The sequence below is a fragment of the Anomaloglossus baeobatrachus genome, chromosome 12 (assembly GCF_048569485.1).
Source record: "Anomaloglossus baeobatrachus isolate aAnoBae1 chromosome 12, aAnoBae1.hap1, whole genome shotgun sequence".
In the NCBI taxonomy this organism is placed as follows: domain Eukaryota; kingdom Metazoa; phylum Chordata; class Amphibia; order Anura; family Aromobatidae; genus Anomaloglossus; species Anomaloglossus baeobatrachus.
Genome location: NC_134364.1, coordinates 46,065,467 through 46,091,053, shown reverse-complemented (window position 1 = coordinate 46,091,053; position 25,587 = coordinate 46,065,467). Strand labels below are relative to the sequence as shown.

The 25,587-nt window shown below is 44.3% G+C and overlaps 1 protein-coding gene across 5 annotated transcripts in view; it reads left to right on the top strand.

Annotated features, from left to right (window-relative positions):
* The first annotated feature begins 1,042 nt into the window (after window positions 1–1,042).
* The window catches only part of DAAM1 (dishevelled associated activator of morphogenesis 1), a 317,520-nt gene continuing 292,975 nt past the window's right edge, over window positions 1,043–25,587 (top strand). For 3 of the 5 annotated variants that reach the window (XM_075330205.1, XM_075330206.1, XM_075330203.1), the window contains exon 1: window positions 1,043–1,187. The gene's annotated coding sequence lies outside the window, so the exon portion shown is untranslated. The remainder of the gene's footprint in view (window positions 1,188–25,587) is intronic. The other 2 variants (XM_075330209.1, XM_075330208.1) reach the window with 1 other exon arrangement.

Below are 25,587 nucleotides of genomic sequence, written 5' to 3'. Positions count from 1 at the left end.
GTTGAGTCACAAAAACCATGACTCAGCAGCGATGTCGCTTAGTGAGACGTGGCCTTTACTTTGGCAGTACATTCAACCGGCCTCACAACCGCAGATCAGGTGTAACCACATCGGCCCTGGACCTCCACATCCAGCACCTTCACCTCCAAGATTGTCTGAGACCGGCCACCCGGACAATAGCTGCAACAATCAGTGCAAAACCAAAGAGTTTCTGTACAAATTGTCAGACACCATCTCAGGGAAGCTCATCTGCTGCTCGTCATCCTCATCGGGGGTCTCCACCTGACTGAAGTTCATTGTCATAACCAACTTGAGTGGCCAAATTCTCACATTCGATAGCGCATGGCATGTTGGAGAGATGTTCTCTTCACAGATGAATCCTCGTTTTTACTGTGAGGGCAAATAACAGACTGGCAAAGGGTGGTCACACCAGATTCTGACTGGTTTTATGACCTCCCTGTCCCTCCCAATACTGTAAAACTGCACATTTAGAGTGGCCTTTTATTGTGGCCAGCCTAAGGCACACCTGTGCAATGATCATGCTGTGTAATCAGCATCTTGGTATGCCACACCTGTGAGGTAGATGGACAATCTCCGCAAAGGAGAAGTGATCACTAACACAGATTTAGACTAATGTGTGAACAATATTTGAGAGAAAGGCCTTTTGTACATAGAAAAAGTCTTAGATCTTTGAGTTCATGAAAATTAGGAGCAAAAACAAAATCATTTCGTTTATATTCTTGGTCAGTGTATAATATATTATATACATGATGATTGATCACCTCCCCCATGTTTTACAGGGGGTGCATCCCCAATAGTGTCCACTAGGTGACAGTCTCGCACGCTGAGCTTTGTGCTGCAGAGCCGCACTCCTCCTATTGTCAGCAGGCAATCCTATTCTTCGCCTGCAGATAAGAGCCGCACACAGGGAAGCAGAGCAGCTCCGGATCTATTGTGGGGGTTGTAGTTCAGAAACGTTTTGTTTGGAAGCAGACAGCAGACTCCCGGAACTACAGCTCCCAGAATCCTCTGCGCGTTATCAGCTGCCCCTGCGCACAGGCACACAGAGATTTCCAATTGTGTCCTATCAGACCAAAGAGGATGATGTCACCTGCGATCTGCACAGCGGAGGCAAGAGTTTCCGAAGATCCCGGAGCCTATGCCATGTGAAGCATGGAGCAGCGCAGGTAAGGACAGGGGCTGGGGTGTAAGGCAGAAAGGGCAGGGGGTGCAGTGCAGGTAAGGGCTGGGGTGCAGGGCAGAGGGGGCAGGGCAGGGGGTGCAGTGCAGGTAAGGGCTGGGGTGCAGGGCAGAGGGGGCAGGGCAGGGGGTGCAGTGCAGGTAAGGGCTGGGGTGCAGGGCAGGGGGTGGGGTGCAAGGCAGAAAGGGCCGGGCAGGGGGTGGGGTGCAGGTAAGGGCTGGGGTGCAGGGCAGAGGGTGCAGGGCTGAGGTTACATTGGCAGGGGTGCAGAGACTGAGGATGCAGGAGCAAGGGGTGCAGGAGGTTTAAGGGTACAGGGGCTGAGGGTGCAGAGAGCTCATGGCAGAAGGTGCAGGGCTGGGGTTTATTGTCGGAGAGTGCAGTGGGATGGGAGCAGCACTCACAATGGGGGTCTCTGCTGCCATGTACAGGGTGGCTACATGGTGTATTGTTCTGGACTATGGCCTTGCTGTAGTTGTAGAATTTATGTCTAGTGTTGCGTTGTACAAAGCAGTATTTACCCCCTGAATGTGGGCATATCGGACTTGGCAGTGCCAATCATTACTTACACAGTGGAGTCATATTTTACAGATCTGGGACAATTTTGCCGACCGCCAGATTCATCTGTAATTTTGGTTTTGCCCCTCCCCCCAATGTTCAATTTATTAAAACAAAGTATCATCCCAATTTTATGACTGCTGCCCCTCTGGTACTTATCAAAGCCCATCTGCACAGTTTGATAAGAGGCCAATTAAAGTGATAAGTAGAAATGCCAAATGCATGTAAAGTCTATAGACAAGGTGACATTCACCATCCAGACTGAGCTGTTGTGTGTTTTTTTTTTTTTATTTTTTATTTATTATTATTATTATTATTATTATTATTATTATTATTATTTTTTATGCTTCTGTGGCTGTGTAGATATTCCCTGGTGGTGGAAATTGTGAGGCTGCTTTGTGGCTGGACGTGCATCTAAATTTGTATGTATAACTATACTCCCCATGGGTCTATGCAAAACTCTCCATCCATATGTCCAATCCATTGACCATCCATTCATCTGTCAGGCATTGCCAGTAAGGCCTCACTTTGGATGATTATACAGTGTGTATATGTGTGTATAATATATATATATATGTGTGTATAAAATATATATATAATATATATCTCTCATGTAAGACTCATTCAAGGTCATTGGGAATTTTTGGGTTGTTTTTTGATAAATGTATGAGACCCTCCCCCCTTGATCCCGAATTTACTTCTATGGGATCAATAGGGCAAACGTGATCACTGCTCCCCTACACAATGAATGTAAAATAACCCAAATTGTAGAGTTTGTAGTGCAGAATGCTGTTATCAGTAGATAGGGGCAAGTGACCATCTGTCCCTGTGTAATCTCTGCAGTAACAATATTCTACCCCTTGGTATCTTTCGGGATCTTGCCTTTTGCTTGCTTTTTCACTGGTACAGACAAGATAATCAGGTTTTCACAGAAGTGATAAATTTCTCTTGTGTTAAAACCCTTCCCTAACCCCCGGCTATGATCACTATCTGCCTACGACAACCCTACACACTGTCTTGGATTTCCCTGTATAAAAAATCCACAGAGCACAAGCTTTTTCTACTTTTTAGGTCCTCCATTTCTGAAGACTGTGGTATTACCATTAGTAAGAGTGTTATATAAATCCCAGTCCTACTGCAGGACTGATCAGAGGTGGACACAGACAGAATAGGACCCCGGTGCAAGGAACAGTGTATGGACCCTTTCCATAATTCTACTTGATATGGTGGTGGACACACTGGACCCCCTTAATTTTTGGGGCTCTGTGGTGTGTCCACCCCTGAGACTGATCACGGAAACTGAGGATTTATGATTCTTTGTCAGTCACGTTAGATGTAGTTCGGACCGGCTGAGGGCCTCCCAACTTAAACTCCACATCCTCATTTACCTATGAAGGTAAAGTTGAGGTCAGGAGTCCAGTCCGTAGATCGCTGATATAATATGACTGTGAAGCACGGATCTGCTAATCCAATTCAGATATCCATTAAATATGGTCCACGATGCACGGACTGACCACAGGTCTCCTGACCTGGACTAGATGGCCTCATTGGTATCCTGACTCTGAGATCGTGCTAGGAGACTTAACGGCCGGTACATACATCGTTCATACACGGACCATGTATTACGGACAGCTAAATCTGCCCCCAATTTGAGTGATCTGTGTCTGTAGTAGATAATCGCAGAAATTGTACCCATGTTATACTCATCAATATATGAGTAAATATCTGTATCTGTATTTTCAGGGGTAGATATTCGCTGTTTCCATTAATGAAGTTCTGTTTTCTGGGAGACTAAAATCATTTGGCCGCCCTCTGAATCCCTGGGACCACATATTCTGGTGCGAACTAGACACCTGTCAAAATTTCAACATTTGAAAATGGTCATGTCCCAGTTAGGCCTTTTTCACACATCCGGCTTTTTGCCGGTTTGCCGGATCCGGCGCTCTCCCATACAGTGACTACAGTACAGTGACAGCGCAACAAGCGCCGGTCACGTGCTGTCATGTGACTGGCGCATGTGACCCGGAAGTTACAGCGCTGTCACTGTACTGTATTGTCTGTACGGGAGAGCGCCGGATCCGGCAAACCGGCGAAAAACCGGATGTGTGAAACCGGCCTAAGGCTATGTTAACACACAATGTGTTTTTGCTGCAGGTAAAACCTGCACTCTTGCTAGTTAAAAAGCAGTTTTTGCTTAGCTTTTTGTTATGTTTTGGTTTTTTGTTGTGCTTTTTTTTGTTGCTTTTTTTTGCTTTGCTTTTTTGTTTTTGCTGCCTTTTTGTTTTGCTTTTTTAGTTTTGCTGCTTTTTTTTGTTTTTGCTTTTTTTTGCTGTACTGTTTTTGTTTTTCGCTGCTTTTTCTGTTGTGCTTTTTTGTTTTTGCTGCTTTTTTTGTTGTGCTTTTTTTATTTATTTTTTTGTTGCTGCGTTTTTTGGTGTCGCTTTTCTACAGTACGTGCTTAATAAAATTAGTTTCATTCACCACAAAAGCAGCAAAAATGCAACGGTTGCATTGTTGCAGCTTTTTCGCTATTTCTCATTACTGCAAGAATTGACACGCTGCTGCTTTCAGAAACGCAGTGGTTTTCCATTTCAGTCAGAAAAAAGAAAAGCCAGTGTGTGCATGAGATTTGTGAATTCTCACAGCTTTTGTTGGTACTGTGTTAAAAAAAAAAAGAGTATAATTTGCATAAAACTCATGAAAAAATGCTGCAAGGAACGTAGCAAAAAACGCTATGTGTGAACAATAGCCTCATTTGTATCCCTCATTTCTGGAGATCTTTCACACAAAGTAGATTTCTTCTTTCAGCCAGTTTCATACATTCGCAATTCAGGATCCGTGTACAAGGCAGGATGGCCGGATTGGCGCGTGAGGCCAGGATGTGGAGGTTCATATGTTGCCCGTGAATGTTGGATATGTGAAATTAGAATTTAGATGCCCCGTCAATTTGGTGACACTCAGTAATAACATGCGATAGGACTGTGTCTACACTACATTGCCCTCTATGTGCCCCTACTGTTAGGACATGTTCTCATGTCACGTGGATATTGTCGGAAAATATTCTGCACGTGTCCCATTCATCTAAAACATCCCCACTCGAATGAATGTCGTTAATAGCACTGATCTTTTGATATCAGCCAAAAGTGACCTTCGGACCTCTTAGGCTTCCGGGCCCGGGTGTGAGTGCAACCCCTGCACCAATTATAGTTACACCCTTGCGCGGAGTGGGAATTCGCCCCATTGCATGAGACATTGTGCCCCTCTGCGTCATCCGGGGTAGGTTGCAGCAAGCAATGTGCCTGTGCCAAAATCACAAAATCAAACGACCCCCCCCCCCCCAAAAAAAAAAAACAACAAAAAAAAACAAAAACCGTGGAGAACAATAGCAGAAGACCAGGAACAATCGAGCCGTGACCTGATTGTCATTGCTGGCAGAGGTTGCGTTTGCATTCTGCCACAGCAGTGGGATTGTCGAGAGGAAGCGATCTGGCTGACTGCCTATCAGTTTAGCAGAGTTTGAAGGGAGGGTGAGGGTCTGCTGTTGCCATAGCAACTCCCCCTGTCATCGGAGCCTTCCTATCCGCCAGCAGCTTCTATAGAGGTTAGGTGGTCCTAGAGGCCGTTATGGGCAGCATGTTGGCATTATGTCGCCTGTCTGGGGACATGTAAGGTCTGCAGGGAGCAGCAGTACAAGGATTAAATGTCAGGCCTATTACCTGTCCTGCCACAGGATCCTACAATGATTTATCTGCATTTTCATATACATTATTATTATTTATTATTATAGCACCATTTATTCCATGGTGCTTTACATGTGAAAAGGGGTACACATAGTATGCTCCTTGTCTGTATGGACATACATTAACTATTTACACATCTGTGTGTTTTATGTAGAAATGATTGTGTCTGTCTCTTCTCTGAGACAACTCCTCCTCTTCTTTCCTCTTGTCTCACATCTATTATTTAGTTAATCTTGTTTAATTTTATGGATGGCCACTCCTGTCGAAAACATCTTGTTTTGGCCAAATTCATCTAATGAGTATGGAGTTATCCTGACTCTTCTCCAGTGACCGATGTTGGGGGGTAAAGAAGGATCAGGTAGCTGGATTTCAACATGTCCAATCCATTTGTTTTTATGGGAGATAAATAGTGAGCGGGCATTACCATGCTCAGGTGCTCTGCACTCGTAACTAGTGATGAGCGGGCACTACCATGCTCAGGTGCTCTGCACTCGTAACTAGTGATGAGCGGGCATTACCATGCTCAGGTGCTCTGCACTCGTAACTAGTGATGAGCGGGCACTACCATGCTCAGGTGCTCTGTACTCGTAACTAGTGATGAGCGGGCACTACCATGCTCAGGTGCTCTGCACTCGTAACTAGTGATGAGCGAGCACTACCATGCTCAGGTGCTTGGTACTCGTAACTAGTGATGAGCGAGCACTACCATGCTCAGGTGCTTGGTACTCGTAACTAGTGATGAGTGAGCACTACCATGCTCGGGTGCTCAGTACTCGTAACTAGTAATGAGTGGGCACTACCATGCTCAGGTGCTCAGTACTTGTAACTAGTGATGAGCGGGCACTACCATGCTCAGGTGCTCAGTACTTGTAACTAGTGATGAGCGAGCACTACCATGCTCAGGTGCTTGGTACTCGTAACTAGTGATGAGTGAGCACTACCATGCTCAGGTGCTCAGTACACATAACTACAGTAATGATGAGCGAGCACTACCATGCTCGGGTGCTCAGTACTCGTAACTAGTAATGAGTGGGCACTACCATGCTCGGATGTTCAGTACTCGTAACTAGTAATGAGTGGGCACTACCATGCTTGGGTGCTCAGTACTAGTAACTAGTGATGAGTGGGCACTACCATGCTCAGGTGCTTGGTACTAGTAACTAGTGATGAGTGGGCACTACCATGCTCGGGTGCTCAGTACTCATAACTAGTAATGAGTGGGCACTACCATGCTCGGGTGCTCTGTACTCGTAACTAGTGATGAGCGGGCACTACCATGCTCGGGTGCTCAGTACTGGTAACTAGTGATGAGCGGGCACTACCATGCTCGGGTGCTCTGTACTCGTAACTAGTGATGAGCGGGCACTACCATGCTCGGGTGCTCTGTACTCGTAACTAGTGATGAGCGGGCACTACCATGCTCAGGTGCTCAGTACTTGTAACTAGTGATGAGTGGGCACTACCATGCTCAGGTGCTCTGTACTCGTAACTAGTGATGAGCGGGCACTACCATGCTCAGGTGCTCAGTACTCGTAACTAGTGATGAGCGGGGCACTACCATGCTCAGGTGCTCTGTACTCGTAACTAGTGATGAGCGGGCACTACCATGCTCAGGTGCTCTGTACTCGTAACTAGTGATGAGCGGGCACTACCATGCTCGGTTGTTCAGTACTCGTAACTAGTGATGAGCGGGCACTACCATGCTCGGGTGCTCTGTACTCGTAACTAGTGATGAGCGGGCACTACCATGCTCGGGTGCTCTGTACTCGTAACAAGCAGTCAAATGCTCGGATGGACTCAACTCGCATAACAAGTATAATTTGTCATTGCAAAACTCAAGCATTTTTCCAGAAGCTCTTCCATTATACTCAAGTACATGTTGAGCCCGTCCGACTGTTCATTACGAGTACTGAGCACCCGAGCATGGTAATGTCCGCTCATCACTAGTTACGAGTACTGAGCACCTGAGCATGGTAGTGCCCGCTCATCACTAGTTAGGAGTACCGAGCACCCGAGCATGGTAGTGCCCGCTCATCACTAGTTACGAGTACAGAGTACTTGAACATGGTAGTGCCCGCTCATCACTAGTATCGAGCATGGTAGTGCCTGATTATCATTAATTACGAGTACTGAGCATAGTAGTGCTCACTCATCATTAGAGATAAAACCTTCCCTAGAGAGAGATGGCAGTCCACTGAATGTTTGTATTGCTGACGGTAATCTATGGTTTATGGCCTCCTTTTGACCTCTTGCACAGGGTTGTTTGGTAGCACATGAGGTCTCCTGTTTGGAGTCTGTGCCGGTGCATGGTGATGTGTTTGATGACATACGGTATGTTGGAGAAAACTGCTCATCAGACTGCACTAACCTAGAAGAAAGACCACCATAAAATGCATACTGCACGGTATAAGTCCGATTTCAATGGCATTCTTCAAGGTCATCCATCATGAGTGAATTCGCCTGATATAAGGTGCAAAGTCTATGGCCACAATTAATTTTGCACAAAAATTTTGTCACTTTGCACCTTTTTTACAATAATCTCAGCCAGCTTTTTGAAAAGTTAGCTAAACTAGTGAGATCAACATTTTCATCAAATGGTGGACATTTCTTCTGGTGGCGCCTCTATAAGCATTTGGGGCATCTAGTCATCAAGATGGGCATCCAAAAGGCCAGTCTGGCTCAATTGTACATTTGTGCACTTGGCCTGATTTCTTTGTTTTTCAGGAGTTTGTTAGATGTTTTAGCGCTCAGTCATTTACATGGTGATTTCATAAAAGGGCGACTACCCTTGAGTTATTATAGTTCATGGTTATCACAAGGCACAAATGATACAGACCCGGTATTCGATACATTTAGACGTTACGTTTATGTGCATATATAGTTGCAATTCCAGTTTTACATTTGTAAGCGGCCACCTTTTTCTGTACTTTGTGGGGTTTTTTTTTTATGCTTTTGCTGTTTTGTTCTTTGGTATTCCAGTGTAGTTTATTGGAATCGCTTTTGCTAAATGGTAATTCCCTAGAGATCATCTGATTGTAGAGTCACTGCGGGAAGCCCCCAGAATCAAGGACTAATGCAAGGGGGAAGCTGTTGTCAATGCAAGAAAGCTGAAGGTGTGTATAATGGCAAGGGACCTAAGGCGTAGAGGACCTAAGGCGTAGAGGACCTAAGGCGTAGAGGACCTAAGGCGTAGAGGACCTAAGGCGTAGAGGACCTAAGGCGTAGAGGACCTAAGGCGTAGAGGACCTAAGGCGTAGAGGACCTAAGGCGTAGAGGACCTAAGGCGTAGAGGACCTAAGGCGTAGAGGACCTAAGGCGTAGAGGACCTAAGGCGTAGAGGACCTAAGGCGTAGAGGACCTAAGGCGTAGAGGACCTAAGGCGTAGAGGACCTAAGGCGTAGAGGACCTAAGGCGTAGAGGACCTAAGGCGTAGAGGACCTAAGGCGTAGAGGACCTAAGGCGTAGAGGACCTAAGGCGTAGAGGACCTAAGGCGTAGAGGACCTAAGGCGTAGAGGACCTAAGGCGTAGAGGACCTAAGGCGTAGAGGACCTAAGGCGTAGAGGACCTAAGGCGTAGAGGACCTAAGGCGTAGAGGACCTAAGGCGTAGAGGGCTCAGTGTTTCTCTACACTTTAAGTTATAGGTGGGGAAGGGGTTATTGCCTATAGGTGTATCACTTCTCTAATTACCACCGTATGCCCTGTTAGAGGGACCTGTCATTGGTTCAAGGGCAGCAGGAATAGTACGCTGGCTCCAATATTGCAGCTGTGTATGTTTTATATTGAAATTTTGCTGCATTTCAGAGAAGACATACTTTTTTTTTTAATTGTTGGCAAGGAAGATGTGACTAGGATGATGAGCGAGCACTACTGTACTCGTAGCAAGCAGATGGATGCGACTTAAGTACCCAAGTATAATGGAAGTCAAAGGGAGACTTGAGCATTGTTCCAGAAAATGCTCGAGTTTCCCATTGGCTGCCATTATACTCAATCCCATCCAAGTGTCCAACTGCTTGTTCCAAATACCGAGCACCTGGGAATAGTAGTGCTCACTCATCACTAGTTACGAGTACTGAGCATGGTAGTGCCCGCTCATCACTAAAGATTACTAGTACAAGGCTTGGGTAGATTCTCCTAGCATGGTAGTGCCCGCTCATCACTAGTTACGAGCACTGAGCACCTGAGCATGGTAGTGCTCACTCATCACTAGTTACGAGTACTGAGCACCCGAGCATGGTAGTGCTCACTCATCACTAGTTACGAGTACTGAGCACCCGAGCATGGTAGTGCCCGCTCATCACTAGTTACGAGTACAGAGCACCCGAGCATGGTAGTGCTCACTCATCACTAGTTACGAGTACTGAGCACCCGAGCATGGTAGTGCCCGCTCATCACTAGTTACGAGTACTGAGCACCCGAGCATGGTAGTGCTCACTCATCACTAGTTACGAGTACTGAGCACCCGAGCATGGTAGTGCCCGCTCATCACTAGTTACGAGTACTGAGCACCCGAGCATGGTAGTGCCCGCTCATCACTAGTTACGAGTACTGAGCACCTGAGCATGGTAGTGCCCGCTCATCACTAGTTACGAGTACTGAGCACCTGAGCATGGTAGTGCTCGCTCATCACTAGTTACGAGCACTGAGCACCTGAGCATGGTAGTGCTCGCTCATCACTGGTTACGAGTACAGAGCACCTGAGCATGGTAGTGCCCGCTCATCACTAGTTACGAGTACTGAGCACCTGAGCATGGTAGTGCTCGCTCATCACTAGTTACGAGTACTGAGCACCTGAGCATGGTAGTGCTCGCTCATCACTAGTTACGAGTACTGAGCACCTGAGCATGGTAGTGTCTGCTCATCACTAGTTACGAGCACTGAGCACCTGAGCATGGTAGTGCCCGCTCATCACTGGTTACGAGTACAGAGCACCTGAGCATGGTAGTGCTCGCTCATCACTAGTCATGAGTACTGAGCACCCGAGCATGGTAGTGCCCGCTCATCACTAGTTATGAGTACTGAGCACCCGAGCATGGTAGTGCCTGCTCATCACTAGTTACGAGTACCGAGCATGGTAGTGCCCGCTCATCACTTAAAGATTACTAGTACAAGGCTTGGATAGATTCTCCTAGATTGACAGGTCTTTCCCTATGTGTATGATTAGAGAGAGATCTGACAGTCAAGTGAAGCATGGTGAGATGAAGCCTACAGAGACTTGCTTCTGACTGAAATACAAAATCCCCGGTGGATTGCGGGGCCTATAAAACGTTTTTTTTTTTTCTGATCCGTGCTGCTCGTGGTTCACGCAACGTGAATATATTTGGGCAACCCCTCTAACACTAGGAATATCTTTGCAGAATAATAATAAATAATATAAACTGTCACTGGTCATCGTATATTGGCTGTTTCGGTGTATTTGTTGCAGACCTGAACTGTTGATGTGTGTAATTTTTGGCTGGAAAATTATGTAAGTTTTTATTGCCTCTATCAAATTCACGCCTATAATCGGATTGTCTATAATTAAAAACTGGTTACATTTTGCATTTTTGTGGTGAGTCATTGGAACGCGCGGTTCTAAAGAGTGCGGTGTATAAATAGCTGCACCACATCTATACTGGAGAGTCGGAGCTTTTGGGTTGATTACTTGTTGTAATCTCCAGCCTGATCCGTGATGTTCTGATCCAGTTATGGTTACATAGAGAGAAAGATGCCTCCATAACACCGCCTCGGCTTCATAGCTACGAGGATACTCCTTCCGGCTTTTTATGGGCAGCATAGAACAAGGATGAGATTCTGTTCTATTCTTTTATTCTCTTTCTAGGTGTATTTTTTTCCCTATGTCACTCAGGTTAGATGAAACGTGTCATCCGAGTTGATCATTGCTCCCCCGCCTGCTTGTGACTTTCCTGTCCTCAGATGAGCTGAGGAATATTCTGTGCATCTGACCGTATCTAAGTGGAAGGAACTTGACAGCAGCACAGTCTCCTTCCCCCTAGGTGTATGTATGTGTATCTTCCGCTAACGTGACCAGATTATTAATATCAGGTCTTCTCCAGATCTAGTCGCTGTCCTCTGTATTAGGTAAGGTCTCGGATAGAATAGCGCAAAGCTTTACCACCGGACAAGTAGGGCTATATGCGCACGCTGCAGTTTGCAACCAAAGCCGCACCTTGTCCCAGAGAGCCTAGAAATGTAATATAAAAATGCCTATTTTTAAAGGAGAAACAAAAAAAGATAGGATAATTGATATCTAGAATAGATAGAACATATAGAATAGAAAAGAAGCGCCAATTCTGGCACTGGACCCGGCTCGTTCTGGTGCGGTGGCATTCAGGCTAATAAGGGGTTAATAACAGTCTACAGCTGCTACTAAGTCCTAGATTAGTGATGGCAAGCATCGGAGCCACCCCCCCCATCACTAATATGTACTGTCCCTGACAGAAGTTCTGTCGTTTATCCATGTTATGTAAATAAAAGCTTATAACCTGACTTTAAATTCATCCATTGGTTTTATAAATTACTCTTTTGAAAGCTGAAACCCTCCCAAATTTGGTTTAGGTTATGATAATAAAGTTACTGGAAAGCTGAAATATTGTTAATTTAATGAACACAGAAAGGTCAGATTTTGGCAAGACAAAAGTTTTGTCGCACACAGAAAGTAATGTGAAATTCAAATAATTAACTTCTAATATAAAGATATGTTGCATAACATTGGTGAATGAAGTTGTGGTGCTATTAGAGCCATATTTAATATTTTGTGTGACTTCCATGAGCTTGAAGGACTGCATCCATGTGGTTCAACAATGATTCATACAATTTATTGATGAAGTCATCAGGAATAGTAAAGAATGCCGTCTTACATGCCTTCCAGAGTTCATCTAGATTCTTTGGTTTTGTCTTCCAAGCTTCCTCTTTCTTCCTACCCCAAACATGCTCAATGATCATGTTTGGTGACTGGGCTGGCCAGTCCTTGAGCACCTTGATCTTCTTTGCCAGGAGGAACTTTGTTGTAGAGATGGATGTATGAGATGGAGCACCATCCTGCTGCTGAATTTAACCCCTTTTATGATTGGGAATGTAAGAGGTAGCTAATACTTCTTGATATTTTAGGCTATTAATATTGCCTTCCACCTTGCAAATGTTTCGCACACCCCCATACTGAATGTAGCCCCAGACCATGATCTTTCCACCACCAAACTTAACTGTTTTCTGGATCCATACGGGCTCCAGTAGGTCTCCTGCAGTATTTGCGACGACTGTGGTGTAATTCAACTGAAGATTCATCAGAGAAATCCACCTTCTGCCACTCTTCCAGCGTCCATCTCTTTAGCAGGCTGTGGGACTTGGCAAATGCCACACGGGTTTTTAATTGCCTTTTATTTAGTGCTGGCTTCTGGGCACTGATTCGACCATGGAGGCCATTTCGACACAGAATCCTACAAACTTTTCTAGTTGACACAGGGACTTGGGTGACTAGGCCTTATGGAGCTCTGCTGCAGTGGAAGAGGTGCTGGCTTTGGGTTTTCTAACCAACAAACGTTCCTCCTGAGCAGTTGTCTTGCGGAGTCTGTCGGACCTGGCCTTGTCAAAAACCTCTCCAGTCTCTTCAAATCTTTTTTTTAATTCTTTGTACTTGATGCTGAGACGCATTAAAGGTTCCAGCCACCTCTGCAGTGGATCTGGTCTTCAGTCTCTTGATAATCAAGGCTTTGGTCGCAGGGTGGATTTTTAACATGTTGTCAGAGGTCAAGTTGCAGTTCAACTGAAGGTCTGGGGTGCTGGGTTTCTTTTTATACACACCCACTAATTAACCAATCATTTAGTGCGCACAGGTGAGGATGTAAACGAGGATTGGGTGCATTATATGACAAGGCGACAACTTTTGTCTTGCCAAAATCTGACCTTTCTGTGTTCATTAAATAATAAATATTTCAGCTTTGCAGCAACTTTATTTTCATAACCTAAACCAAAAAGTTTTCCATTTCAGTCAGGAAAGAAAAAGTGCGTTTTGCGATTTCTGAAATCTCCTAGCTATTGCTGGTACCGTAAAAAGCAGTTTTTAGTTGGCCTAAGGCTATGTGCGGACGTTGCGTAAAAACATGCAGTTACGCTGCGCTTTGTAGCGCAGCGTAACTGCATGCGTCCTGCGTCCCCTGCACAGTCTATGGAGATTGTGCAGGGGCCGTGCGCACGTGGCGTTTAAGAGCGCAGCGCTTCGGCTACTGCCGAAGCGCTGCGCAAAAAGAAGTGACATGTCACTTCTTTCCTGCGCTTTGCCGGCAGCTCCTGCTCTGTCTATGGCAGGAGCTGCAGGCAGAGCGCATGGAATCGGCGCTCACTACGGACATTTCTGCAGCGATCTAAAGCGCACATATGCTCTTCAGATCGCTGCAGAAATTTCTGCAGGGCTTGTACGCAACGTGTGCACATAGCCTAAAACGCATGAAAAAAGTGCAGCAAAAACGCAACGTATGAACATAGCCTTAGACTCCTATGTCCAGGAAAAGTTTTTTCAGCAGTTTCTTTATCATCAGAGTCAGAATTTGGGTATATGCACACAGCATCTTTTAGACCCATTGCGTTTTTAAAGCAAATGTCTCTTCAGGAACATTACAACTAAAGTAACACCTATGCAACAGCGACACAATTATAAAGCAAAATTGTCCCCCAACTGGCCACCGTATGTGCTTAACACATGTAGCCGAAACTCTACCTAACCCCAATTGCTGCATAATCTCGTAAAAGGGAATCTGGCAGCAGGATTTTGCTATGTAATCTGAAGCCAGCATGCTGTAAGGGTTTAAACACAGAATTTAGGGATACCTGTATTGTCAAAGTCCGATCTGTTGTTTATTTCCTATATTTGTTTAAGCAGGAGGACCCTTATCATTGCACCCCTCCCCGTATTAGTACCTCACTGTCATTGTACAATCTCCATAGAGAGCCTGGTGTGGGCTGGGGCAGCTCTCGCAACACTGTTACATGGTGAAATCTAAAAATTCTGATTGTGACAAATCGGCTGCACCCAGTAATCTAAGTGATACATCGTTGGATTCAGGATCTCTTTCCCTACAACAGATGAGGTAACAAGAACCTGCTGACAGATTCCCTTTAAAAAAATTATGCGGCCAAGACTTCAATAGTGATGTCACCTCACCGTGTCTGCACCATGCGGCCTTATCCTTACCGGCAGCATATTGCTCTGTTTTAGCAGGTGATGTGTTACCAATAATGTGTTCTGTTTGGGAACACTAATTAAAGAATGGACGTCTGGAACACCAATGGTGTGAACATGGTGCAAGACTCAAAAACATAACTATACAATAGGATAAAGAGTTGCACACCAGTCACAATGTATAGGGGAATGATGAAAAGCAAAACTGCTATGGGAATACTAGACTGAAAAATACAAAATTCCACAGCGCTTTACATACAATTACAACACTGTCCCCATTGGGGCTCACAATCTAGGTTCCCTGAGAGTATGTCTTTGGAGTGTGGGAGGAAACCCACACAAACATGGGGAGAACATACAAACTCTTTGCAGATGGTGTCCTTGGTGGGATTTGAACCCAGGACCCCAGCGCTGCAAGACTGCAGTGCTAACCACTGAGCCACCATAAGACTGCAGTGCTAACCACTGAGCCACCATGCTGCCCATGAACTACAGTAGAACCTCGCTTAATGAGTAACCCAGTTAATGAGTATTTCGCTATAATAGCAAAGCTTTCTGTAAATTTGTAACTCGGTTTACGAGAAAGCTTTGCTGTACGAGCAAATACTCACCGCACACACTTCCGGTTCCGTACATCTACCGCGCTCTAACCAACTCTTGCAGTCCACACAAGCACACACACACACACACACACACACACACACACACACACACACACACACACACACACACACACACACACACACACACACACGCATACACATACAGTATTATGCTCACCTTACCTTCCATTCCATCGCCAGTCTCATGGTTCTTGTAGTTCCCCGGTACATCGCGACGAGGGAGGAATCTTTGCGCCGAACTACAAGACCCAGGAGGCCGGCGATGGAACTGAAGGTAAGGTGAGCATATGTGCGTGCTTGTGTGTGTTTGTGCATGTGTGGAATGACACAATAGTGGACCAGGATGGGACATTTAACAAATTGTGGAACGAATTGTCTCCATTGCATTATTTCCTATGGGAAATCTTGCTTTGCTGAACGAGTAACTTGGTTAACAAGCACAGTCCCAGAGCGGATTGTTCGCGTTAACAAAGGTTGCACTGTATTTGAAAAAACATGAAAAATGAAACATGCATAACTTCTGTGAATAATGGGACTATAAGGCTGCTTTCACACCTCCGGTTTTTGCTATGCGGCACAATCCGGCACTTTGCAGGAAAATCGCAACCGTTTTTTTTTTTTTTTTTTGCTGCCGGTTGCGATTTTCCTGCATAGACTTTAATTAGTTCCGCATTGTGCCGCATGGCCTTGCGTTCCGTCCGGTTTTTGCCGCATGCGGCAGATTTAGCCGGCGGCCGGATGGAACGTTGCCTGGCACGTTTTTTCGTGCGGCAAAAAAAAACGCATCGCGCCGCATTCGGCCGATGCGGCGCATTTTTCAATGCATGCCTATGGCGGCCGGATGCGGCGCGATGCGGCAATAACCGCAGACGGCCGCCGCATGCAGTTTTTGCCACTGCGCATGCTCAGTAGCATGCCGCAAGCGGCAAAAACCGGACTGGCCGCAAAGGAAAAACTTATGCAAAGGATGCGGTGTTTTCACCGCATCCGTTGCATAGCTTGCACAGCCGGATTGAGCCGCAGAGCTCAAGCCGGATGTGTGAAAGTAGCCTAAGAGAACCCTGCCCCACCCACAGCCATTTGTTTCACTTCACATATATAGCTTGCTCCTTTGCTTCCCATACAGAGCAAGTTTTTTAACTGCAGGTGAGGTTACATGTAGGCTAGGGACTCCAAAACTAGAGATTACCTTGGCGTTGGTTTTGGGGTTCTATTGCATTGATCAATACTATGGCTAAACATCTTATATTCCTATTATTCATAGCAGTTATGCATATTCCATTTTTCATGTTTTTTCACTTTTTCAGATAGTTCATTGTATTTTTCAGTCTAGTATTCCCATAGCAGTTTTGCTTTTCATCATTCCCCTATACATTGTGACTGGTGTGCAGCTCTTTATCCTATTGTTCTGTTTGGTAACACGTCCATCATATTAGTGATCGTTCTGTCCCCATCGCTGTTTCGTCAGCCCTGATTGGCTCATGTACATAGTTGATCGTCAGTCATATAACGGCCTGGATCTGCCGGTCCAAATGGGCTAAAAAAATTGTCTAATATTGCTAAATATGCCTTTCTGTGAGTAATGGAGATGACTGAGCACTCTTGCCTCTAATTAACCCACACACTTTCAGGATTTATTTTTACCTTTTATCTTGGGATTTCGGCTGATTTCCACCGTTGGGTGATGCATCATTCAATCTGGTCACCATGTGGCCAACACAGATTTTCGTTATCACTGAGCGCTCAAGCTCTTTATAGGGCCACTCTCTGCACTGAGCGTGCGTTGTCTCCTGACCTTGACATGCTTTGTTGGTATTTTTGTACAAATGCGAGCTTTCTAGCTGTAGATTGTCAGTCGCGTCTTCATATACCTGACGTCTTGTGTGTCCGGCCTAGCTTCTCCGTCAGGGTTGCTGCCGCTGGCCCGCTCCTCAGTCACTCCTTTTCTCGGCTTATCTCATGGAATGCGACGCGTTCAAGGTGGATTATTACACTAACTCTTCAGATTTATTCCGATGACTAAACGTATTATTCATCTCTCCGCTGTTACACAACTTGTTTCCTTCACTGTTAAATACTATGTCTATAGCCTCTTTCACACATCCTTGTCTCCGGTACGTGTTTTGGTTCGTTTCCTCACGTACCGGAGACACGGGCACACGTAGACCCATTAAAATCAATGAGTCTGCGCACACGTGCGTGTTCTGCCATGGACCATGTGTCCATGTGCTCCACATGTAGACATGTCAGTTTTTCTCTGGCATCACGGGTGTCACACGGAACGCAAACGGACCACACAGAGGTGATCCATGCGACACGCACCGGAGAAAACACGCGTGTCTGAGAAAAAAATAACAAAACTTTACTCCCCTTCTCCTTCCCCTGCTGTCTCTGCCTCAGCTGTCACTTGCTTCTGACCCCCGCTCATTATGCTCATTGCATATTCACTTCACTGAAGCAGCAGCAGCGGGGAGTCAGCAGGACCGGAGATCAGCACCACGGACAGCGACGCCAGGGACAGGTGAGTAGAAAGTTCCCGTTCTCCGTGTGTTATTGCGGATAACACACGGAGAACACACGTGTGCCATAAACACGGCTCACAGAGGGCAATACGCACCTTTGACACGTCCGTGAAAAACGTGCATGATTTTCACGAACCTGTGAAAGAGGCCTTAAAAATACAGAGCAGGTCTGTCGGTCTTCAGATCATGATCCAACTTTTGACTGATGTGACCCATTCTGTTCCATATGGAATATAAGATATATAGGGGTTTCAGGATTTTCTAAATTTGCCCAATAGTAGGCAGTGTGACAGCATAGTATAATCCCCCCCCCAAAAAAAACAATCTGTCTATGTTAATGAGTCCCTCAAAGCAGATTGTAACTTTTCATTTATGCATCTCTCCCTCATTGCCTCTAGACTACATTTCCCGAAAATCAATATACCCTGTTTTCTCTGCCAGAGTTTACCCCCTTAGTGCTCCCCCCCATTCTACAAAGCATCATCCTGAGACGGCTATAGAGTCTCAAGATGGATGAATCACTGGACACAGTTTCCCTCTCTTCAAGCAAACACCGATGCAAAAATACTGACGTGTGAATAATCCCTTAAATTGATTGCATCGGGAAATAAGGAGCTGGAGGTCTCAGCCACAGGTGACCACTCGGAAACTGAATTTTTAGGGCCTGTGCACACTGTGCATTTCTTGATGTCTTTTTTTAAGAAATCTGCATGCCTATAATGAAGCCAGCAAAGTCTGAGATTTCTGATCTACTGTGTGTGTGTGTGTAAATAAATAAATATATATATATATATATATATATATATATATATATATATATATATATATATATATATATATATATATATATATATATATATATATATATATATATATATATATATATACATATATGTATATGTATATATATATATATATATATATATATATATATATATATATATATATATATATATATAATTTTAATTTGTTTTTTGAAAAAAAAAAATATGAATTTCCAAAAAAATAAGTTATTACATATTAAAAAAAGTTATTTTTTTAATAAATAATAACTTTTCCTTTTCTTTATTTTTTTTGCAATATATACATTTTTTTTTTCAAAAGACAAGAATTAAAAATATTATATATACACACACATCAGGTTTGTTAAACAAAAAATATATATATATTATTGCCAGTGCAGTTAGACCATACAAGGAATAAAAGTGTGCCCACTATGGTATAACCTTGTATAGTGTATTAGAAAGAGTATTAAATTCAAAGCCATCATTGTATGTCAACATATGAGTAGTAATACATACAAGGGACCCCAGGGGTGGTGCTCCCAACGTGCGTTTCGCCACCTTTCTCAAGGGAAATTTAATTTAATTGAAGTTCATTATTTTACCATTTAAAGATATTATTTTCTACCTAGATGACCTTTTTAATTGCATTAATATAGTACATTAGAACAACTTGGCAGACTGCCATCTACTCATATCATGATCAATTATACCAGACATTTATTTGTCATTGATTTTTGTCATCTAAAATGTCTATTTTTAGTAATTATGGTACTTGCATTCCTTATTTAAATAACAATTCTGGAGCACTTGGTAAATTAAACTGTGTTGCACAACACCTTTGTTATTCTTCCTGGAAAAGTATCTGGGGGCTACTATCCCAAATTCAAAGGGGTGTTCCCCTACCTAAAGCAGACGCTGGCAGCATTGATAGGTTATTGTCTGCATATATATCGAAGGAGAAGAACTTGCTATATTGGCGGTCTATTTATTCATGCGTTTCCAGGAGGAACAACTGAGGAACAGTGGTTCTAAGAAAATAAGCTCCAGAATTGTTGATTTGTGAGGAATGCAAATGTTTATTCAAAAAGACACGTCATGGAAAAATAATGTAAGTGTGTATATAATGTATTTTTCTTTAGCATACATGTACAGAGTTCTCATGTTACTATTCTTCTTGTATCATAAACGGCCGTGGCAAGTAACAATATTATTGCGGCGTTGCAAAAAAAAAAAAACAAAACAACCCACTATGACCTGTATAGCTTGTTTTACTCATGGATGGTAAATGGCTCAATAACTCAGGTCTGCAAGGGTAAAATTGTTTTAAAAGGAAGAGGTGATTTTTATAGACTTTTTTTTTTTTGATTGGTGAACTCAGTAAAAATATCCAAAAAATTCCATCACATACAATTTTTTCACAAACACAGACTCCATAGCCTTATTCTTCAGTGCCTATAGGGCATCATTCTGTGCACTTGAAGGAAAGCAATGAGAATGTAGACTTTGTAGTCTCAAGAAACTTAACTACTGTAGAAGGATTAAGGATGGTCAAGATATGGTCATCTGAAAGTTCTGTCTTTGCTGCTTGGGCAGCAAGGAAAATACACAAATTCCCCATACTTTTTGTGTGGGACAGCCAGGATAGGACTCGTCATTGAAACCAAAAAAGTTGTCCAATGAGAACATCTGTGGAACCTCAACTGAAGAGCATAGTTGCGGAAAGTTGAGTTGATCCCACTGAAGTTCTCCTGCCACCACTCCACTTTTAAGCTTGGACGGATGAATAAGTTTGTGAAAGCTCTACCGAAAGAAGGACAGACTTAAGTACCTGTGTACCAAGGGCCTGTCCGAAGCAAAACTGAAGGAGGCATTTTTATGGATATCCGGAAACTCATGAAAGACGACGCGTTTGAAATAAACATGGAAGCTGCTGAGCAAATGGCTTGGAGTTCTCTTAAAGGGAACCTCTCACAAGCAGTTCTTGGTGCATATTGCTAATCCCTGCCTAACTGTCTCTGTATACACTAGCATAGATAAAGGGATCTTTAGAAAAAGTATTTCTAAAGATCCTTTATGATATGCTAATGAGTTCTCCCAAATAGTCTGCCCTCTTAGCATAGTAGCCCCTTGCCTAGCGCCATCAGCAGTGACGCGTGTACCTGTGTCTGCTGTCGCCACCTCTGACGCCAATCAGTGTGCATGATCAGAAGTCTGGGCATTTCCGGTAGACCTCTCTGAAGCCAAGACACGTACACCCGGCTTCATAGTGCACATGACCAGACGTGCCAGGACCTCTGATCATGTGCACTGCCCGGCGTCTGATGCGGTGATAACAAACATTGTGCATGCATCACCGCTGATGACGCTGGCCATTGAATAGCATGTTAGCACGTGCTTGTGGACGTGCTAACATGCTAAGAGAGCTGAATGAGCACAGGAACTAATGTACTTGCGACTAGTCCCCTCGCTCATTAGTGTATTATAAAGGATCTTTAGAAATACTTTTTATAAAGATCTCTTTATCTATGCTAGTGTATACAGGGACGATTAGGCAGGGATTAGCAATATGCACCCAGAAATGCTCGTGGCTCTGGGTGCATATTACACCTGACGGGTTCCCTTTAAAGAAGTCATGAAGAAATTTCTAGGCAACACCAAAGATCCAAAATTTAAGTCCATCGTGGAGAACATGCTGAAACGTTTCAGACCCTTCAAATTCATCACACATCTCAAGTTACATTTTTTACATTCCCATTTGGACGACTTTCCTGAAAACCTTGGTGCTGTTAGTGAAGAGCAAGAAGAAAGATTTCATCCAGATTAGAGATGAGCGAAGAACTAGAGGTTCGAAGTTTGGACCAAACACAGACTACAAAAAAAACAGAGTTCAGGAGCTTTACGAATGAACACCACTGATACATGTGTCACTGTGCTCGGGTACACTTGGTGCTCAGCCCAGTTTGAGCAGTTTGCACTGTTTTGATCGGCTCACGCTGGGGTGTACCCCCCCAAAAAATGCCCCCAAAAGTGATCTGTTTATGGCTGGCCGCATGTGGGTGGAGGCAGGAACTGCCCAATTAGTGACTTCCATTGGGGTTCAAGTCAAGTCCGGGTCCCAAACCGAACTGTATCAAAAGTCCGGCTGAACCCGCCAAACCGAACTTCCACGGGTCGAATCAGGATACCAAGGAGATTGAACATGATGGGGGGGCGACTGCTGGATGCTTCCCAAAGATCTGCAGGCCTTCTATACACCAAAAATAAAAATGCAGCATGCGCACAAGGCTTTAGAGAATAGGGAGCAAGACAAGTGTGAAGAGAAAAGGAAATGGCGCAAGATTCAATTTCCAATCAAGTTGCAGAATGAATGTTTTTTATAAACAGTGGAACCTCTGTTTATGAGTAACCTGGTTTGCGAGTATTTCGCTATACGAGCAAAGCTTACTGTAAATTTGTAACTCAGTTTCCGAGCAAGCTTTGCCATATGAGCAAATACTCACCGCACACACTTCCGGTTCCGTACTTTCACCGCGCTCTAACCCACTTTGCAGTCCACACAAACGCGCAAAAACTAGCACGCACACACACAATATGCTCACCTTACCTTCCGTTCCATCGCCGGCCTCCTGGTTCTTGTAGTTCGCCAGTACAGGATGTGTATCAGGTAACAATTGCGACGATGGCGGAACTTCCTCTGTCAGCCGCTTCTCAAAGGCAGCGCGCTCACCAATCAGAGGCAAGCGGCTCATGCCTTTGACGTCAGTGCTCTGGCAGCGGAAGTTCCTCCATCATCGAGTTGGTTACCTGATACACAGCCTGTACCGGCGAACTACAAGATCCAGGAGACCGGCGATGGAACGGAAGGTAAGGTGAGAATGTGTGTACGTGTGTGGAATGGCACAATAGGGGACCAGGATGGGACATTGAACAAATTGTGGCACGAATTGTCTGAGCTTGCATTATCTCCTATGGGAAATCTTGCTTTGCTAGATGAGTAACTTGGTTTACAAGCACAGTCCCAGAGCGGATTGTTCTCGTAATCCAAGGTTCCAGTGTATAATAATTTTTCTTGTTCATTTCGCTTGTATGTAACTTCACGCGTTTTGGACAACATCCATAAATGATGGTTAAAATTAGAGGGTTTTTTTTTAATTGGGGCATAAGAAAACAGAAGAATCAGTATTTGGATTGGAATGCATGTTCATACCCCCCATTTTGCATCCCTGTGTAATGTGGGGAGGGGCGCAGTGCTGTCCGCTCGTTACTTACATACACCGTGCACATTTGTCTGAATAGAAGGGTATGGGAAATGTGGACAAACTCCTGATTTGCACTGTGAGCAGGTGCTGAAGTCTCATTTAGAATAGATAATGAAATGATTACGCTGTCGGTGTAGTTTGGTCATGTCCGCTATGTGCAGCGCTGACAGCAGAGGTCAAGTCTTGTTAACACGTGAGCATGAACAGTCTTGTATAATGCAAGCGGAAAAAAGAACGAGCCTCCACAACCGCTCACAAATGCTGGAAAAACACTTGTGCCCTTCTGCGATATAGCATTCATGACCATTACTGGCATAAAAAAAAATCCGTGTTTAAGCCTGCGTGCACACGTTGCAGATTTCTCGTTTTCTTATGCAGTTTTCAGTGCAGATTTGTCACTAAACCTAAAGGTTTTCCTGATGCCGGCAAAGTCCATAACAATCCTGAACACTGAGTATTTTCTCTTTGCAGACTTAAATCTGCAGTTGTCAATTCTTTCAGAGTTTTTGCTGCAGATTTCACGCAAACTAATGTATGGGAAGAATTTTCGGAACATTTTTGCTGCTGCATTTTTCCTGCCAAGAGATGCCAAAATAGTGCAGAAAATTCTGCACCAAATACTTTACGTGTGGTCGCATTATTCCCTGAAGACACTAATTGCGTTGTTGTAATGTGAATTATGTCTTGCATCATTGTAGATGTAATGTGCCATTGGGATTGTAATGTATGTGTGTTTTGTGTTATGCTGACAGTAGGGTCAGAAATTGGGACTAGCCCATAGTGGGAGGGGCTAGAATGCAAGTTAAGTGACTGTTCTCTGTGGAACATCAGATAGGGGCCAGCGAGTGACAGATCCAGACCTGTGGTCTGAATGATGGTCAAGGCACCATGCAATGGGTGACCTCTTGTGCGAAGGAAAAAGGAGACCGGGACAAAGATGGAGTGATCCCAGTGTACAAGCTAAAGGGTGCTTTACACTCTGCGACATCGCTAGCGATCTCGTTAGCGATGTGACACGCCAGATCGCAGATACGATTTGCTGAGATCGCACATGTGTCCGACGCTATAAAAACGACCTATGTGTGATCTTGGCAAATCGTATCTGTGATCTGGCGTAGCACATCGCTAACGAGATCGCTAGCGATGTCGTAGCGTGTAAAGCACCCTTAAGACATAGAGACCCAGCTTGAAGGACACTGTTCAGTTCAAACACTGTCCACAGTACGGAGTGACCTATTTGGAAGGGTTCAGAGAAAGGACGTCTAGCAGTAAGGCCCCGAGTAGCTTATGGCTTGTATAGGTAACTGGCCAAAAAAGACTAGAACATGAGATGGAGTGTCCCAGATGGGAGTTCCCTAAGTGTTTTGAAAGGGTTGACGCTTGACTCCAGCCATATTGGTGAACTCTCTCCTTTATGAATTGGACACAAAACCATGGGAAGGCAAAGTGACTTTCACAAGCTGGTTCATGGTGCTAGGTTGGGTGGTAGTCAAACAAACCAGATCCGTAGGAACAAGAACAACCAAGCTGGAAGTAAAGAAAGTGTCTGAAGGAAATGTACAAGAAGTTGTGTACCCGCTGTCTTGTGTACGTAGTTGTTAGCAAATGACTTAAGTAAAACTATTATGTTGTTTTTATTGAACTGGTGATCTCTCTTTTAGAATGGGTTATTCTGGTCCTGGCCAGTTGAATCCATCAGAGCAGCATGCGGCCTACACGAGCGTACTGCTCCCAAGACATCGATCCACACACTCAGCCAGTACCCCATCTTTTATGTAGCGTGCCGGAGCTTGAGAGAAAAGCACCTCGCCCATGACTACCGCCCCACGCCACTCTTCAAATATGAAACTGATAAATTTGGCCGTTTCAGATTGCCTGGTCTAGCTTTAGGCCAATTTTCGATGGGTATAGTTTCCAGTCCGGACAATCCATGGGTCTCCCAACAGGAGCTTAAAGCCTCATAGACCCATAGTCAATGTACAACCAAACACAATAAGACTAGGAGTGTTCATGCAGAAAAACCCAACAGAAAAAATACTCCTAAAATCAATATTTATTAAGGTAAAATATTAAAAAATGCTCAAAGATACAGAGCATAATAACTCTTATATTATCAAAAGTAGTTTACTGATCACGTGAAGTGAGTGGGAGGACAAGAAGGGTACAAAACCAGCTAGTGAGGAAAGGGGCACTAGTTATCTCAGCGTTTATAGGTGAGCACTAGGTAGCATGGCTCCAGTCCTTTTAATTGGACATGTGAGTAGCCTATTGTCCTTAGGGATATATAGGGGATGGCCTCTCCCTCCCTTTTTGCTACCTACCAGCGGAGGTGCACCTTAAGGTATTGGGTACCCCCGCTCCTCGTCGGCTGTCCCTAAGCTGTCCCTCCGACCCGCAAGTCGCAAGAAAACCCACCACCAAGAGTGGAAGTGCAAAATAGTCAATAGGTCATTATCATATATGGTTACCTAGACAGATTGGTAACCCTGATGCAGCTTATCCTTAAATAAGGGAAGAAAAAGCAAGATTAACTACTGTATAATATATTTTTTGCATCAAATTTGGGAATCCATACACAGTTCTTAAGTATGCTCCTCATGCAGTAGTAGCCAATTATCACTGTACATATGTATGTTCATGCACAGTTAAAAAAGATGATATTAGATACCAATATACCGATGATGTAAAATAATAGCATATAATCCCAGCAGGGAACTTATCTGCT